This window comes from Apostichopus japonicus, chromosome 17, assembly GCF_037975245.1.
Source record: "Apostichopus japonicus isolate 1M-3 chromosome 17, ASM3797524v1, whole genome shotgun sequence".
Taxonomy (NCBI): Eukaryota; Metazoa; Echinodermata; class Holothuroidea; order Aspidochirotida; family Stichopodidae; genus Apostichopus; species Apostichopus japonicus.
This window is the reverse complement of record NC_092577.1, coordinates 11,984,980-12,005,410: the sequence shown is the minus strand read 5'-3', so window position 1 is coordinate 12,005,410 and position 20,431 is coordinate 11,984,980. Positions and strand designations below refer to the sequence as shown.

General features: G+C 38.7%; 1 long non-coding RNA gene across 2 annotated transcripts; it reads right to left on the bottom strand.

The window, feature by feature from the left end:
* Positions 1-574: 574 nt before the first annotated feature.
* Positions 575-5,377, bottom strand: LOC139954640 (uncharacterized). 2 transcript variants are annotated; one of them, XR_011788146.1, is made up of 3 exons: positions 4,283-5,377; positions 3,268-3,482; positions 575-1,339 (listed from the first exon to the last, which is right to left on the bottom strand). It is a non-coding gene; the product is annotated as an uncharacterized lncRNA (long non-coding RNA). The 2 variants fall into 2 exon arrangements; XR_011788147.1 differs by having other exon boundaries at positions 3,268-3,479.
* Between the last annotated feature and the right edge of the window lie 15,054 nt (positions 5,378-20,431).

Genomic DNA, 20,431 nt, shown 5'->3' with positions numbered 1-20,431 from the left:
CAAAAGTGTCAAACTATGAATATTGAGTTTGGAGAGTTGTTCTTATTCATTACAAATTCATTGCAATACAGTCAGCTTGTATTTTCCTATTTACAACGGAGTTACAGATCCGATGAAACTGATTGGTATCGCATTTTTAACCTATGAAAACTATTGCTTTCCAAAACAATTTGTTAGTTACTGCATATATAAACGAATTCATATCTGAATTAGTAAGTAAATAAAAAACCTGAATGTGGTAGCTGGAGGTGGAATTCGAATACACATATCTATAGTTACTAGAAAGGTCAATACGTTTGCCGGAATCCAACAAGATAAATAAACAAAAAAATAAAAAATAAAAAAATGTTATCCTTCCATGTCGTCCGAATGCTGTCTTGTCTTGGACGTCTGATGTCAACTGTGAAACACTGATGTTTTCTGAGTGGACACCTGTAGTCATCTCAACATGTATATGTTTAACATTAATTGTTTCTCGAAATTGACCGAGAGCAGCCATACGTGTCTACTCAGTTGTAAGAAAAATTTCAGATCTGACCAGTGTGTCATTAGTACGGGTGCCCCCCAGGGATGTGCACTGAAAACTTAAATTGGTTCACCGACTAACAAAACGTTAGTCCATCTGGTGCCTCTCCCGACTAACATAGCCTTAGTCAGTTGCTATACCGACTAATTTATTCCTTAGTCAGTTGGATTTCTTAGTCGGTCATCTTAGTCCGTCAGCTTAGTCCATCAACAATTTCTTAGTTGGTAAATGTATATTAGTCAGTTACATTAGTTGGTGACATTAGTCGGTCTTTACCGACTAATTTATATGAGCCACCGACTAGTTTATAGCAGGTTTTACATTAGTCAGGATGGTGCCTCTCCCGACTAACCTTTCTTAGTCGGTATCGACTGACTAGTTGCACTGACTAGATTCACTGAAAGAATTAAACCCGACTAGTTTCACTGACTAGCATCACTGAAAGAAAAGAGAGCAGAAGAAACACAAATAATGTGTACGTTGGCAGTATTTATTTCTGATCAAACTTCTGATGTCTACAAAAGGCTGACTTTCGACAGATAGAGAAGAAATCACTGTAAATAAAATCTGAAAATCTGATTTTTTTTTCCAACAAAGTTAAGACAAGTTAATGGATCAAACATGAATCGCAAAAGTATAGCACTGCACAATAATGCAAAGTTGAATCTTGGGCAAGGGTTCCTCATGACTTTCGTTTTAAAGTGGTACCCCAAATCGACACCAGTTAAGTCTTCACGAACAAAGAGTGTTTCTCTTAACTACAAATGGCCTCCCACTTGTCTTCAGGAAGCCAAAATCTGCACCATTATTGACCTGTGGACAGAAAATATGATATACGTGTAAGCACAGATACAGATATAGCACATGATAACTCACATTATCATAAACATACATTTACATTAAAAGTTTATAACATATTGGGAGGTATACATTTAAATCTAGGTCCCTCAAATTATAAGCCAGGAATAGCAGCTTTACCAAATTATTATTAGCTTTGCACAGCATAACACCAAGTTATTTCTCAAAGCTTAATAATTATGTTAATCATGTTAATAATGATCCCAATAGACCGGGATCCCAGAGGGTTTGGTTAGCTGGGAAGGTAACCAATTGCCTTGTACATCACAATGTTCACAGTGCATTCCTGTATATGAAACCAGACGACTGGCAAACCGACTGTGGTGGGTGTGGCTGGGAGAGCAATTTTAAAGTCACCTGATAGCTAACCTAGATCAGTTTTCATGGTAACACATCAAAGTAAGTACAATATGTCAGGTATGGCCCCAAGAGCAACAAATGGCCATTGCCAGTAATTATTGGTGGTGGGGTACCCCTGCCAGTGATCTATAATTGACTCCTCAAGGCTGACCTAGGTCAGCTCATGAGGTAACCACTTGAAACCTACGGGAAAATGTTGCTTAGGGCTTCAGATACAACTGATGGGCATTGCCAGTAATTTTTATTGGTGGGGTACCCCTGCCAGTAGACCCCCAAAATGCCCATCCCCCATTGACCTAGATGAGCTCATGATGTAACCAGTTGAAAACTACTGGAAAATGGTATCACTTCATATGTAAGGGATGGGAATTTCCAGTAATTTATATTGGGGGGGGGGGTACCCCTGCCAGTAGACCCCCAAAATGCCCATTCCCTCATTGACTTAGGTCAGCTCATGAGATAACCAGTTGAAAAATTACTGGAAAATGATAGGTATCACTTCATATGTAAGGGATGGGCATTTCCAGTCATTTATATTGGTGGGGTAACCCTGTCAGTAGACCCCCAAAATGCCCATCCCCCATTGACCTAGATTAGCTCATGAGGTAACCAGTTGAAAACTACTGTAAAATGATTGGCAGGACTCTATATATATGTAAGGGATGGGCATTTCCAGTAATTTATATTAGTGGGGTACCCCTGCCAGTAGACCCCCAAAAAGCCCCCCCCCTCCCCTCATTGATCTAGGTCAGCTCATGATTTAACCAGTTGAAAACTACTGGAAAATTATTGACAGGATTCTATATGTAAGGGATGGGCGGACTCTGGCAGTGGTGGCCCACCAATATAAAATACTGGAAATGCCCATCCTTACATATGAAGTGATACCTATCATTTTCCTGTAGGTTTCAACGGGTCAAATCATGAGCTCACCTAGGTCAATGAGGGGATGGGCATATTGGGGGTCTACTAGCAGGGGTACCCCACCAATAAAAATTACTGGCAATGCCCATCCCTTGTATCTGAAGTCCTAACCAACATTTTCCAGTAGGTTTCAAGTGGTTACCTCATGAGCTGACCTAGGTCAGCCGTGAGGGGTCAATTATAGATCACTGGCAGGGGTACCCCACCACCAATAATTACTGGCAATGGCCATTTGTTGCTCTTGGGGCCATACCTGACACATTGTTCTTACTTTGATGTGGTTACCATGAAAGCTGCTCTAGGTTAGCTATTAGGTGACTTTAAAATTGCTCTCCCAGCCACATCCACCACAGTCGGTTTGCCAGTCATCAGGTTTCATATACAGGAATGCATTGTGAACATTGTGATGTACCAGGCAATTGGTTACCTTCCCAGCTAACCAAACCCTCTCGACTACCCCTCTACAGATCAGTGAAAATTTGACCAAACTTATGAAGCTTGCACGTAAATGATATACTAGACTGTTTTTTTTATTTAAAACAGGTTATGAAAAGTATCTTAAATATCATTAAACAGTTGGGTACAATAGTTAAACTCACTCTTCCATCTTTTTTCTCTATGGTACTTGTTCCTTTGCTTTTTGGAGTCTTGGATAAACTCTTTTGTTCTGCGAAGGGTACCAATATATCATCTTAAAACATGTCTTTAAGCCATATATAACACAGTTCTCCTCTTCTGTTGTTGCCTCCACACTGGTGTCGTACATCACAGGAAAGCTCACCCATGACTTAGATATTTGGCTTTTCAATTCCTGCTGGAAGAAAGAAACAGCAAAGTATTCATCATTTGAAAAAAAAAATAATAAAGTTGTCACCACAAAGTTATGTGAGATTTGCTTCCACTATAGTCTCTAAAAACAATCCCAAAGTTTGAAGCAGACTGTATAAAGCTGAAAATTTGAACGAGAGTGTCATCACCATTGCAACCAGAATCAAATGCCCAGAATACAGAGATAATAAGACATGGGCTAAATCTTTGTTTGTTTTTATGATCTTTAAAAATATAAAATTTTAGAAACAGAAATGCACTGAGCCAACTTATTTATAGGCCTAATCGTTTTTAGTTGTTATTTTGCTTGCTCACATAACAAGCCTGTTTAGACCTAGGCTAGAGGAGAATCAGTATTTTGTTACACTAAGTTTGTCTTCGGTCGTTTTGATATAGTCTTACTAGTAGTACTAAAGTATATAATGGACAGGCGAAGACTAGAGAATACCCAGAGTTTTAGCAACTGCGTTAAACTGTATCATCTGATCTATTATTTACGCCAATGAGTTTCATTCAATCTAGGATCAAAAAGAGAAAACTAATTAATCTTAACCTTTACACTTTGCTACTAAACAGATATGCTTGAATTACAAATAAATGTCAAAAAAACATCATAATCTAAGAATCGATGCATATACATATACATAAACAGAATAATTTGAATTCGCGCAAGTGAACCCTGCACTACATTGGACAGAAAAAAAAAACGTGCAATTAGACCAAACTAAACATACTAAATTTTCCGTTACTTCTACATAAAATATCAATACAAATACAACAACTTACTCTTTTGGCAGTATACTAAAAGCACATGTTATAATAACTTCAGACTATCAAGCTTGCCTGAGAAAAAACGGTTAATACTTCTTACAGTAAGCAAGTCGACCGTGAAGGAATGTCGCAATTGTTTCCTGGGCGTGACCGGAAATTAAATACTAAAAAATGATAAATGAAAAGGTTAAATAGAACTGAAGCGTGCATCCTGACTGCTCGCAACATATAATACCGTTGACTAGCCAACATAATTTGTTCAGCCTACTGTGACTGTACGTTTGAAGGTCTAGCCTTGCTTATTCAATATCACAAAGCCTACCCATTTAGATTCACATGGGAAATTACAGGAAATCTTTACCAAATGAGTGTAGACTTCAAATAAACTATTGAGCCTTATAGTTCCAGCATTTGTTTGGGAATAAATAAGAAGATTATGTGCCACTGTTCAATCTAGCCCAATACACACATAACACATTGTTAATTGGTGTTTAGGATGCACACTTTAGTGTTGAGAATGCACTGCAGTACCCAGTAGAAGCCTATAGGCTACTCACTGTCATTGCACTTGTGTATTGCGAAACGCCAACGTGACAACGGTAGCGTTACACTAACCATAATACAGTACTAGTGCCAGTGGCCTAACAATTAACTTTAATTTTACCTTCAAGTTAAAGGAATAACAGGTAGGCCGATGATGCAGTTAATACCTCCATTCTTCTAAAGACCTTCTTGGGTGATTTACGGTTGAAAGTTGCTTAGAGTGATCGTATGAAACTATGCCAAGCCCAGCAAGCTGCCGTTGCCTCTCGGTTTCCAAATTGAAGTGAATCGAATTGGGTTAAAATACATTAGTCCGTCGACACCGACTAAGCTACGATTATGGCGTAAATCGGGTGTCCGTATCGTTCTTAGTCCATGGGTTAAAATACCTTAGTCCGTCGCCACCGACTAAGCTGCGATTATATTTTCCTTAGTCAGTGTAAACTAACTAAGAAGCAGCGATGAAACGAAGATTTTTGCTAGTCCGTGTGCATTGACTAACGTTATAGACTAATTTAACGTTAGTCCGTGGCAATATTGACTAGTTTATTTTTTCAGTGTGTGCTCTCACCAGTGCTGTTCTGCTTATACACAAATGATTGTGTAATATCGAGTGACCAATGCAATATTATCAAATATGCTGATGATACCGTGCTGACTGGTCTTCTTTATAATAATGACAGCTCTGCCTTTGTTAGTGAAGTACAGAAATTTGTTGGTTGGCTTAAAAGTAACAGTCTGATGTTAAATATAAATAAAACTAAGGTGCTAGTGTTTGATTTTAGGAAAGGAAATATTGTCCACGATCATGTCATAATTGATGGCAAAGTAGTTGAGAGGGTAGCAAGCTACAAGTACCTGGGAACGTATATTGATAATAAACTTTATTGGAATGCTCACACAAGGCTGTTAAGGGTAAAGCCTGCCAACGACTTTATTTTCTTAGAAAATTAAAACAATGCAGAGTTAATTATACCATCATGAAATTATTCTACCAGTCAATCATCCAAAGTGTCATAACGTCCATTATTATATCTTTCTTTGGTAGTATGCCGAAGAAGTACAGGGCAGAGCTGGAACGTGTTCGGAAGTTAGCTGAACGTTGCATTGGTTCAAGTCTTCCGTCAGTCTCAACCATATATGAAGAGAGTCTGTTGAAGAAACTAAAAAATATAAAAGAAGATCACACACACCCTTTTCATAGTCATATCATTTTCAACAGATCCGGGATACGATTACAGGTGCCCAATACTAAAACGTCCAGGTTCCGTAATTCTTTCTTACCTGAGGCAATACACTTATTTAACTCGCGTGCAAAGCGATTTGGCCACAGTGTGTGATCTGTCACTTGCAGCCTTCTGTGCTGCCTCTTTTACTGTTCTGGTTCTGCTTATTTAGTGTTATTCTCGTAGCTGTTCACTTATAGTTTGTTTATTGTATGATTGTGTTTGTATTCACTAATGTTTTATGTTTACTGTCGACGGGAAATAATTTCCGTTTTCTGAAATGGACAATAAAGTTTGCATCTATCTATCTATCTATCTATCTATCTATCTATCTATCTATCTATCTATCTATCTATCTATCTGTCTGTCTGTCTGTCTGTCTGTCTGTCTGTCTGTCTGTCTGTCTGTCTGTCTGTCTGTCTGTCTGTCTGTCTGTCTGTCTGTCTGTCTGTCTGTCTGTCTGTCTGTCTGTCTGTCTGTCTGTCTGTCTGTCTGTCTGTCTGTCTGTCTGTCTGTCTGTCTGTCTGTCTGTCTGTCTGTCTGTCTGTCTGTCTGTCTGTCTGTCTGTCTGTCTGTCTGTCTGTCTGTCGGTCGGTCGGTCGGTCGGTCGGTCGGTCGGTCGGTCGGTCGGTCGGTCGGTCGGTCGGTCGGTCTGTCGGTCGGTCGGTCGGTCGGTCGGTCGGTCGGTCGGTCGGTCGGTCGGTCGGTCGGTCGGTCGGTCGGTCGGTCGGTCGGTCGGTCGGTCGGTCGGTCGGTCGGTCGGTCGGTCGGTCGGTCGGTCGGTCGGTCGGTCGGTCGGTCGGTCGGTCGGTCGGTCGGTCGGTCGGTCGGTCGGTCGGTCGGTCGGTCGGTCGGTCGGTCGGTCGGTCGGTCGGTCGGTCGGTCGGTCGGTCGGTCGGTCGGTCGGTCGGTCGGTCGGTCGGTCGGTCGGTCGGTCGGTCGGTCGGTCGGTCGGTCGGTCGGTCGGTCGGTCGGTCGGTCGGTCGGTCGGTCGGTCGGTCGGTCGGTCGGTCGGTCGGTCGGTCGGTCGGTCGGTCGGTCGGTCGGTCGGTCGGTCGGTCGGTCGGTCGGTCGGTCGGTCGGTCTGTCGGTCTGTCTGTCTGTCTGTCGGTCGGTCGGTCGGTCTGTCTATCTATCAATAAGCAACTAGTAGTACTTCCTGAGAAGCTGCTTGTAGAAAGCTATTCTTCGTTTTCGGATTCCCCTAATAAGTTAACAATAACAACTATGACGTAAGTCGTCTTCTGACTAAGGTAACGGTATGACAAACTTAAAATCCATGTGACAACCATTTTCGTTAAGATCCTTTTCTCACTTGATCTCTTTTTGTTTTTTATTTGATCGGATCAAAGACCATTCTTAAGCAATCAATCCTCATTTGAAGACAGTAAACGCCGACAGATTAACTGGGAAAGGACATCCTCATTCCAAAATTACCCATGTATATGTATTTATTGTTTAATTGTCTTAAGGAAGAAAAATGTCAAAGTAAGCATATAAAGGTATCGAGATAATCCCTACCAATAAGTCTGCTAACGCAAGGTTTAATATGAATAAGTTAAACGATAGTTGTCTAAGATTTACATCACCCGTGTACGATAGGATAGTCAATCCGTATCAGCCTACATTCAATACTGAAAGCAGGATGAAGGCTGTTAAAGCTACCGTTGAACCAGGCATGGGGTATATTTCAGGTTCATATGTCACCGAAGAACCATTACACCTGGACTCATGTAAGTAAACAGTTATTGCTTGATCCATAATGATGAAGACTGTGTTCACTCTTGAGTAGTCTCGGTCAGTCTTAGAACCAGGATACTAAACAGTGCCAATCGATGTAGGTATCAAATGTGCGCCAATGTCTTAAAGCAGCATTTTGCGTCCTTTTCTATGATATTTCTCAACCTCACTGACTCCACTATGCCATAACGACATACATAACTAGCTTATCTTTTTAAATCTTACTTCAAATGGTGGCATAAAAGTCGAAAAATTTGCAACTTTCAATTTTGTTTTTCTCCAAGATATTTTCCGTTGGGATCCCAATTAACCTCGCCCATAATATGAATATTTAAACACTACGAACGTCATTGACCAATACGTAATCCAACACCAAGCTTGATTTGTGTACAGTCTTTATGGCAGTTGTACCAGTGAGTTCCATAACAACTCCCTGGTTGTGCCAACGCAAAGTCTTGAATATATCTTTAGCAACGGCTCATAACTAAACCTGCTCTCTGATTGGTTGAATTCAAACTAGTGGGTTTGGGGTACTGTATGCGATTAATTTTAAATGTTGAATTTTGTCGTGGATACTTTTCTCATTCTCTGCAAATATCCTTAATTACTCGCCAATTAACGATGTTGGCAGGGAAAAACTTGGCTGATATCTTAGTTTGCTGTTTTGTGATTGATATATATATAAAACTCGATGGACATGTAAAAAAAAAAAAAAAAAATGGCGACCAAACGCAAAATGCTGCTTTAATCTGCTAACCTCCTCAGAGCACAATGGTTCCAAATGCGTCACCGAGATGAACGTAGCATATAAGCATGAGGTACTCTACCAAACGTTGATAATTTAATGAAAAAACATCATTGTTAATTAGGCCACTATAACGTTCATTAGTTTCTTTTACCAAAGTGAGATATCACGTTAAGTTACAAATCTGATCGTGGTAGTCTTCGTAGCCAAGTTTCTTTCAAGTTCAATCACGTCTTCTCAGAGTGTAATGGTTTCACAGGTCTTATTAAGATGAACAATCACGTACACATGGGAGAGATTGCCAAACAAGTAAGGATTATTGAATGGGAAATCGACAAGTCGAATGAGTTAAGCTTTACGTCGAACTATTATTCTTTCCTAATTGAGATGTATAGTCAAACAAAAACATCGGTAAAGAACGTACAAAATAGCAATTAATGCGAGAGCTATTAAGGAAAACGTGATTCAACTACCCTAAGCTGAATTATAACGCTTGAATTCTTTTGAAAATACCAATAATCAATCCTACTGTTTTGAAGGCAAAATAAACATGAAGATAACCACCACCATCAGTCCTAAGTAGAAACATGTTTGTCCTGAAATTGGGGACACACTGAACATTGTGTACACATTTGAGTAGTAATCTTTTCGAAATCATCATACGTCATCAGATGAGCGAATATTAAATAAATAAGATAATATAACCACGATAATTACCACCAATCATATAAGGAAACGAAAAGAATATTCTGTCAGGAAATTGTCCACGCAGAAGAACAAATACTTATAGCCAAGTGTTTTCACCAGGAATATAATTAACTCTTTCTTTTCGAAATAGAAAACAAACCATTGGCAATACCAGTGAAACATTCAGAGGGATATAACACTTGAGGACACAACGTCCCACCCGTTAGTATTAGCAAACATATTGCAATACCAAACTGACAAATGTTACGTAATATTCGTAGATGGTTGAGTAAGTCTCTGTATCTTCTGCTTCGTCAGGTCTAATACACGTAATTTTTTTTTATATAAATAATGGTCAAACCCACAGACGGGGCCCACAACACTTCCTGTGCAAAGGAACAATCATTCTTGAAGGTGTCATCACGTCTCTTTACTGGTTTTCTATTTGATAGGATTACAAAAAGAGTTGAAAGCGATCGAATGCCAATAAATGGACAACCAATAACACACAGTTAAAACCGAATACCTGAGCACTTCTGTAATATGTTCTGAATCAGTTAAGGAAATGTCTAAGCAGGAACGGGAGCCAGTCACACACGTGTCACCTGTCCACCCCCTTTGGTACCTTCACCACAGTAACCATAATACTATGATCAGTTAAAAAACATTTGTCTCGGAATTAGTTACCGGTTGACAGCCCAAACACATCCACTTGCTGTTCCCTATCTCTGAAATGTTCGAACTAAATATATTTCGTAGGTTCTATGAACAAACATATTGGAAGATAGTTTTAGCATTGTCTTTAACACGGGCAAGTACCTTTATACCTTTAAACACATCGTATGATTTTCTTTAAACGTGAAGCTTTATCAAAAGTTTACAGCAACGAACAAAGACAGAATTGACATGCTCTGTGAAGAAAATTATGGCGTTATAAATGAACGTATATATGTTAGTTCTTTTGGGTATTTGTACATTGAAACAGTGACATGCAAAAATCTACATGCTAAAAACTGATCTGTACATAAATATCTGGGTGTTTTTTTGCGGATGCGGTACAAAATACTACTAGCTGCATGCTGGGTTTGCCTTACACTTTACGTTTATATTATATTACTTGTAATCGGTTTTCCAATAATACAATCGAATTGATAACGGATACGGTGTTTGGTACTCTATACCAAAAATAATGAAACCGGTTTGTATTGTTATATAGCTCTGATCATGTAGTGATATACCCGTTAGTCTTCTTGCTGTCTGTTGTGATGTGGAACGGTTTTCCTGATTATATTCTTTTGTCACGTGTCACTCAATTCTTTCCTTGCATAATGGTGTCAGCTGATAGCAGTTGAGAGAATCGGATATGGATGAAGCATCCCTTGCACAATGAAATGTGACCAAGTTTAGTAAAATGCAGAAAGTGATTTTTTTGGGACTCAACTAACATCAATTCAGAGGAATAATTTGTACAAGAACCTTGATATCAACGGCAGGGTTACAATAGTTGATTTCATATCTGCTAAGTTTCACTAAGTTTTGGCTCATTATGTATGTAAATAAATAAGGCCCCCAAACAGCTTATTTTGGAATACATACCACCAATAGCAATAAACGTTTTTTAGTGTATTTTATGTTAAAATAGTTTGATCGAAAATATTTCCTATCATTTGAGGCTATAAACAAATGACCGAGATATAAGGATTGTCATAAAAAATACGGACACGACCCCTCCACCAGGATACAATAGTTAAACAATACACGTATATGCAATACACGTATGTACACTCACACGTGCACCGTGGAAATCATTCTTACAACGAATTGTTGGCGCTATGAAGATATTAATTTGCTTACTCATGTAAGGAAGCATGTAAAGAACGTAATATTTAAATATTTTTGAAAAAAAGGGTGTTTGGTGCACGAGATATGATTTAATGAAACAATGAAGATTTTTCAATTATTTTTCGGTTTTTGACGGATTTTTGGCAATATTCCGATGATAACTCAAATGTCCAATTATCTATAGCCCTGATCTTTTCAGGGTAGTTTTTTATGTCTGTTATAGAACATTTATGAAGGTGCTGGCCTTTTTCGAAGTGGAGCCTAGCTTTTTTGAGAAAAAAAGTCAAAATATAGAATTTCACACTTTTTGAATCAAAACAAAGTTTGAACCAACATTTTGAAATAAACATTAATATCACTCCCCTAAAAATAGGTATTTATTTATAGATTTGTATTCAGCTTTAGCCTGACACTCAAACCAAGTCTATAGCTAGAAGAGTAAGGAAGATACAGTTTTTTCCCCCAAAAGTTAGGTATTTTTGGGTATGTTCCGCCCAGTAAACGGTCAAAGAAGTATAGGCTGTTAATTTGCCTAATGGTCCATTATATGGATATCTACAACCATGTGAGCTTCTATATCTGTCGCTGATGTTGTCGTATTGATTAATACGTTGATTGCCAATTCCAAAAAAAATTAAGGAGAAAGATTATAGTAAAAATTAAAATCATAACTTGTAATATTTCAATACAAAAAGGAGTGTCATTTAATGACACAGAGAATAGCGTTTTCCCTTTAAAGTTTGAACATAAAGTAAACTAATATGATAACTAATATGATAACACATTTTTGGAATATGTTTATGATATTCCATGATTCAATTTATATCAAACAAAGTTTTCTACCTTTGTTGTTGTATATTTCACGTATTTAAGTTTTAACGAGCCTCTGGCAATCTACTGCAATCACACAAATAAGAACCAATACAGCTCCAGTCGTTGAAGTCCAATCTACGGATTCACCAAACAACACAATCTGAGCAATATACGATACGGCCACGGACAGTGTCAGAGAAAGCCCGATGGACTTAGCGTCTTCTGTTTCGAGAGCTTTGGTTGCACAAATAAGTTGTCCTATGCTGAAGACAATATAACCAATGACAGCTAGTATAGCTTCCCAACTTGTTGGTAGTACCCAATCAGGTTCAAATGTTATCCACATCCCGGCCAGAAACATTCCCCAAAACCCATGAAGAGATGACAACAGTACACAATAGAGAGAATTCCGTTGCTGTAACATTCGACCGAGTACAGGCCAAACGGCTAAGCAAATAGCTGCTAACAACAACAAGATCACTCCTAACTCTCTTTCTTGGTAAAGAAGGGCCTGCGTCTCCTCTGTTCCAAATATCACAGATGGCTTTGTCACTAAAACGACACCGATGACGTCGATCGACAATACTGCCACATCATAAAAGGATAGTTTCTCGTCCAAAGCGAAATGGCCAATAATACTTACTAGAAACACGTTACCTCCAAATAAAATGGCCGAGGCATCACCTATACCGATATAATTTAGACCATCAATTAAAATCGCATAAGGAAAGATACCCATGATACTACATGATATATATAGGCAGAGATCCCACGTATCTAAAGTAGATGCGCCGTCCCATTCTATGAAAGGCGTCAGACATAATATGGCAACACATCTTGCAAATATTAAAAAGGATGCAGGAGTAATTCCTAACGCAAGTTTAGCAAAACAGTTTTCAACACACATGAGAATTCCATACAATAAACTATAAACGATCCCTGCGTTTGACGCAAACACGGCTGCCATTGCCTCCATTATCACAACAGGTACATTGAAGCTAGCGATATTTGCTAATAGAGGGGTGCCGCCAAGGTAGAAAAGTTACATTCAGAATACACAGGGTTCTTGGTCTCTCTCGGTTTGGCAGTGCAGCTAACTCGTGTTTGTTAATCCCAAGTTATTTATTATTCATTTACATTGATACACATACCGCGTACAGTCGTGAGTAGTTGAATCGGTTGATCACATATTTAAGAACTTCCAATTTCTCCTGTACAAGGTATATACCCAACCCGCAATTTCTACAGTAGACCGAATAAAATTGTCACAAATGGTCGGTAATCCCTTTTATCATTATTCTATATAAGTAAGTCGCTGTCGGTCCAGGATGTCATGTAAGGGTACCGTTCACCACTTCCACCACTGAAGGAGCCTGAATTCTTTCTACTCGGTCTCGTATAGGCTAACTATGTTTAAGCTTAGTAGTAGTACGTTCCTATCGTGGTTGTCCGTCATTCCATTAGATAAGTTCAGAGAGAAAAATATTGTTTTGCAGTATAATAATTATCTTTTGTGTAATCTGCAGTAGGCTGAAAGTCGTGGATGATGCTGGGCCTAAACGCAATATCATATCCATGGGAGGTTGTCAACTGCCAAAACTACAACCAGGCTGATAACACATAGCTCAAGCGAGACTATCAGCTATTCGATCCAGCTTGCTGAAATGAACAGAAAAGTACAGCAAAATAATAAACAAGGAAGTCTAAATACCAGTATTTCAATCCCAACAATGATCCCTATTTTAATACAACGCAGGCATTACATAAATATCATGTATGTCAGTGAAGGGGATGGGAGGAGGAGGGATGTAGCCGCTCTAGAAGTATACGTATCTGCCTTCTAACCTATGGTTAGTATAATATGTGAACTAAATACACCAGACTTAACATCGCTTGTGAGAAACTATCGGATTTAAATCTCATAAAATTAAGAGCATGGTCGGATAAATCATAAACTGATACCGACTCAGTGATTCAACCAGCGGGGGTGCTTTTTACGTGACCCGCCATGCGGGATACAAAACGTCACGGCCAAACGGCACTACCGAACCATCCCATTCTGACAAACGAAACTCAGGTCTAGCGAGCCAAAAAAACATACGCCCGCCGACCTGCAGAGACAAAACGCCCAACCCCCCACTCAAACATTCAAAAACCTACAAAAGGACGACCCGCACGCAGCGAAACGAAAAACCCCTCCCCAGCACACCAGCGTCCAAAAAAGGCAGCCTCAGATAAACGGCGAAAATCCCCTTCAATTTGAAGGCGAATGTCACACTTCACCGCCTCCAGGACTGCCTGCCAACTGGCAAATTTCCCCCTAAAAACCAAATTACATCTATTCCGCCAAACATGTTTTTTTACAATAGAGTAAACAAAAATGATGCGGTGCAACACAGCTACCGACAGCTACCAGCGGGGGTGGGGGTCGTGAAGCCATCATTGCATTCGATAAATGTATGTCAATAAAACCGACAATTTACCTGAAAATACTGAAATTCCTTGGTGTTTGTCATTCCACATTATTGATCCAGTCCTGCCTACTTAGGCATGGAGCTGTATCAATCAGTGTAAAACACTGGTGTTGTTCAGGAAGGTAATCATCATATTTATGGCCTAGGCTACTCGACTGTCGATTTTCAATTTGCACGTGGGATGTACGCCTGATTAGCCATTTTTTTAAGACAATCGAAAATATTTTATAATTTAAACATCTTAGGAAAGTTTCATGGAAGTCAACGAACAGCAAAACAGAGAGGCGTAAAATATTTTTACCTCCCTGGAAATATATAATTTGGGCAAGTTTTGCCCACATCTTTAGCTTTACTCTCAAAGCAAAACGGGGCTTGTGCAACGTGTTCCGATAATTCCATTTAAGTATCTATTTTGAAAGGGACTGAATAGATATTTTTGGGAAACGAGAAGTGCTGTTTGGTCCGTAAAATATACTATGGTGACATGAGTAATGGAGCACCTCCCTGTACGAGCCTGTAATATTCTCTGCATCACAATCACTATTAAATAGTTAATTTGTTACATTGTCGTATGGCTTTCTTTTAGTAGGTAGGTAATATCTGTTTGCTCTAATTTTGCCGTTTGTTTTGGTACACACAAACCGTTAATGATTCTTCTCTCTGATGTTTTTGCGTCTTTTTGGGTAGGAGGGGGAGGGGGTGTTTGTGTTTCTAAGCGTGTTGAGACGTTCGGTTTCGATTGAAGGCGCAAAAGAAAAATAATGTATTATGCTTATGTTGTCATTAAACACAACCGAATAAATCCCTTCAAAGTATCCGCGGTATGCGTGCATCTCAAATGAATGCATCTCAATTGAGTCCGTGTCCTTTTCATGTCACGTTGAACGCTACATTGTATACATTTGTGGGTGGGTGAGAGATTGCATTGAAAAGCATGACTTTGATGTAATATTCTTTCGTGCTCTCCTCTCAAATTAAATAGAAAAGAGTAACGCACTCGACTACTTTTGTTTTCCATATATCCATTCATTTCTGCAACGAAGATAATCAGTCCCGATCGGAGTTAATATTTTATTTATCCAAACGGCATTTTTTTTTGCCAGTTCAAATAGAAATGATTAAGACTAGTTTCTCAATAAACATTCCGAAGAAGTAGGAATATCCTGCAATGAGCTAATACGATGTTACTTATACAAAATGTTTGAATTGAAAGTAAATTGTCAGTTAGTGGGGGTTACTTTTCGTTTCATCTGTAAATTTCAAGGATCGCTCATCGTTGATCTGAAACGATCATAATTTACAAACTAAAGACCCTATAGCTAAAGAAAAAAAAGTCCAAAATTTACGAAAGTGTTATCTTCACCTCCCCCATTGAGTTCATAATATAGGCCATATCTAAAGCATATCACATCACTTTGAGGTTGTTGTCAAACAGTTCATTGCCGTTAATGTACTCATATGTGCATTTAAAATCATCTACCGGTCAGCATCTTCGGTCTGAGTCTTACGTTGTCATCTACCTCCCACCTTTCCCAATAGACTAAAGAACGGAGGTGTGTAGATGCTTCCATGTCACAACTTGCATATGTGCTCATAGGGAATGTTGTGCTGTTGCATTTTACCTTGGAAGTAGACGGTCAGGGTCGATTTTACAATTGGCTACTTGCATCTGATACGTTATATATAGCGAGCCCATTTGAGGGAATTCTCCCCACAGCCATAAGTGATCTGCATTGCTTTTAATCCCGCTTTTCGAGTTGCGGGTTCATTTGAATTATTACTTCTGAATGCAGTGATGACACTGGCAGGCAGGGAATCTGTATTTGTAGAGAGCACATTTGGTATGCCCATGAATGCATGAAATGGTGTCCTTTCCACCCCACCCGTACTTGAAGTCGAACTCTTCCTGGTGACCGAAGTCTATCATAGAGATTTTAAGTAAAAATTTGAACAGTTGCTTCGCCAATGAAAGCAGAGAAACATCAATAAATCAGTGTCTTGTGCGACGACAACAACCGTGGTCTTTCTCACTTTTGACCATGTCCATGAGCCTGTAACCATCATCTTGCGTTTGACGTACAACGATATTATGGCTAGCCATCTCTGTATATATCATCTCAACTAGAGCTTCTGTGTTCTTCTCTTTCACCTTGTACCGTACCATTGTCCTTGACCCTTGACCTCATTTTTAGTTATCAAGATTTGTTTTTAAGTATCCCAGATTTTATATGCATCATTATGGTACAACTTTAAACATTTTGACAGCAAGATCAACATTGTTCAGCAGTTAGTTCCCGCAACTAACATTCAATTGCGAGGCACAAACATTGAAATCACATCTACGGTTTCACCAAACAACACAAGTTGAGTAATATATATTAAGCCACGGACAAGGTGAGATTATAGCGAGAAGAGTTAACATACTCTGGTGTGTAGGCTGTTGTTGCTGGCTGCTTTGATGACGTTACATATGGCCATTTACGTTAACTAATGTAGAATATTGCCTGTGGTATCTTTTTTTGGAGCCATATTGTTAGTTTGGATTACGCAAAGTAGCAAAATGCTGTTTTTTGACCTTCTAACCCTGACCTTTTACCTTATGATATCATAAGTCACGGAGGCACTACGTAAAGCATTCTTCTTCATGAGCGTAGCTTTAAGTCCTGCAGTAGACCCATACTCAAGTTCAAGAGCGCTTTTGTACACATTTTGCTCTATTCTGATGTTTGACCTCCGTGGAGAACATGACTTTTGACATTTTTCGTTAGTTAACACAAATAATATTGAAAGCCGTATTCTCCAAATTAGGGTGTAAGTTGTTGAGAGAAATCACAATTTAACATGTGTGTGATATTACTATAAAGGAAGTGAATCGTCTATCCTAGTTCTGCACTAAACCAGTTGTTCAACTTACTATGTGTTATATAGAATCAAGACCCTTAGCCAGTACAAGAAGGTAGGTGAATCCCGTTCGTACAAATAAATACTACACGACACCAGATTTTCAGGGGTATGACAACACACTGTATGTGAATATAAATACGATATATAGTATTTCAAGTAGGAAGGAAATCGTTCAAACTCCGCACCGCATCGGCTTTGCGCATGGATCACTTCTTACTATGTGTTAGAAATACATAGTTCCGTATTACTGTGTAAGGAACTAGATGAACGTCTGGAATAGCACCGCATCAAACCAGCTTTTCAAAAGAGATCACAACTTACCACATGTTACAGACAGAATTGCGAATTCTTATATTGCCGTAAGAGTAACTAAATTAACTGCTGTCATAGCTCATGAAAACAAGATTGTCGTGAAATGTCAACTCAGAATACTTTCTTTGTAAAGCGTTTTATTAATTACACGAGATATGAGATGTGATTCTATGAGATGTGACCATGAATGGAGTTGACCAAAACACGTGATTGTTTTTGAAATCAAATTTTACGAATTTAATGTTTCCGAAATCATTATATCTTCGGATTACGAAGTATGACTAATTAGACCGGACAATTAAGATGATAATTATTTCAAAAAGAAGCTTCTGTAACTCTTGTCTAGGATTATGTAGTATTATTGTTATTATCAGCTCAGATACACAATAGCCTATACATGAGTAGATCGCTCATCAACCGCCTGATCTTGTGTAGTGTTTATATTCCCTTTCGAAAGTACTCGTGATTTATTAATAACAAGTCATATTAATATTTGATATTCTACGCCATAGGTACATTGAACCTTCATACATGCATTAGTACTTTTGAAGTCACTTTTCAACCTACATTATGTTGTATCATGGAAATGTTAACAGCTCCATGGTTGTAATTTTATGTCGTAGTAATACAATTCTAAAAAAAATGTTGCACAGCGAAGGTTATAACTACGGAAGCTTAAAAGTGACATCAACATAAATAAAAACTTTGCCCATAAGTTGACATTTTGTCAGTAAATTGTTAAGATAACAAGATAATATATTATCAAAACTCAGAAAATTTGACAACTTATCGTATCTCGTCAATTCAACATTTTTCTTCACAAGGTTCAATTGTTTACTTTATTCCAACTGAGCAATGAACAATTTTCTGCCACCCGCTACCCTACACCCTCCGCATCCAAAAGAAACACGGTTTTTGGATACTATCTGTTGGAAAGGAAAAAAGAAGCAGAAATAATCAAACAAATAAAATATATCAAACGTTTGTTATAGAAAATGTAGAAGTCGTATTTCTCGATTAATAAATTTCTGAATTATGTTTAAATCCACCGTGTAAGGTTCTGTCTAATTATACGTTAAAGTATTTCTTTAATCTACGTCATTACTAGACCGTACGTGTACATCTTTCCTGAAGTCGATATTGCTAATAACTTTTTCCGTCCCATCCTTTCTAGCATTGTCACTCAGCTAGCATCATCATGTACTATTCTTGTAAATAACTGTTGACCATCCTGAATGTATTGTACCAGCATATATCTCCGCTGACGTAAGATGCCTGTAAACCATAACATATATTTGAACTCGTTCTTGTCTCTGCAGACACTGAAAGAACTCCAGTCGTATTCATCGAGGTCTGGTTTGGTGAATTCATACATTAGCATACATTCATACATTAGCATACATTAGCATACATGATTCCTACATGGCAACTGCAAATATACTATTACTACGTTTGTAACAGACAATGATATTACCCCTATGTACAGTGATATTCAAACCCCATCGATTTCATCTGGTAGTGTAAACATGTGACTGCAATTTAATTGATCAGTAAATACATACATCTCTGCTATCAATACCGACGATAAAATGATTCTTCACAGGTACATAACTCACGTACTGATCAGATGGCCACCTAATAATGACGTTACAAATGTTCTTCTCGCTATATGCACCATTACGTACATCGAAAATTTCGATTTCATCAGCCCAACAGGCTGTTAAAACTTTGCACTCTGATAAAGAACAGCAATAACGCAAATAACATGCCTTTACCATGATTAAACTGATCCTGTTGTTGTATTTCCACTTTCCTGTTGACGACAGTGATGTGCGAGTACCACAGGGATGCCATACCAGTTATGACGATATTGCCATCTCCGCTGCTCGTAATACCATGGATCCACCAATGTTTAGCTTTGATTTATGCAATATCAACCACTGACTCTTCATGCGGAGCATTCGTGACGTCCTAAATAACGTCCTTTATATCACTGATAAAGAAATCAGATAAAGATTCTAACCCTGAGAATTTTTTTTTCTTTCATTTCTTCTACCAGAGGTTCACAGGCTGCTCTAATATCAGGGATACACTGAGCGTCTGTCTAATCGTCTTTAGAAGCAATAATAGATGAGGTAGTTGCTGTAAAGTTCTTAGACCATTGAATATTCTTGTCACAAAAATAATCTTGTCACAATAATGTGACATTTCTTTCAGTTAGTCTTTATTTTACTTTACATGCAGATCTTTGGCTGTTATTAAATCTTTAAAGCAAACATTTCAGCTACCAAGCGTGCTAAGAGTGCGCCCTCCGTTTCATCACATTTATGATTAAACTCTTCGTATTCGTCGTCGTATTGTCTTTTTAAATTTTCCTGATTTTATCATATTTCCCTCTAACTTGGCTTAATTCCTCTTCTAAATTAATGGTAATCTGACCGTCTCTATCTCTTCTTCAATTTTCTATATCCTCTAAGCTTCGTTTTGTACTTTATTGCATTCTCCAAGTTTATCTTTAACCTTCTGCGTCTGTTAGCTTTTTACATGATCCGTCATACGGGATACAAAACGTCACGGCCAAACGGCACTACCAAACCATCCCATTCTTACAAACGAAACTCGGGTCAAGCGAGCCAAAAAAGTACATACGCCCACCGACCTGCAGAGACAAAACGCCCAACCACCCACTGAAACATTAAAAATACTACAAGGACGGCCAGCACGCAGCAAAACAAAACACCCTTCCCCAGCACACCAACGCCCAAAAAGGCAGCCCCAGATACGGCAAAAATCGAACAGAACAAACATAAATAATACGCTGCAACACAGCAACAAAACAAACTGGAGGATCTAATCCATATAAAACAAAGCCCTGTCC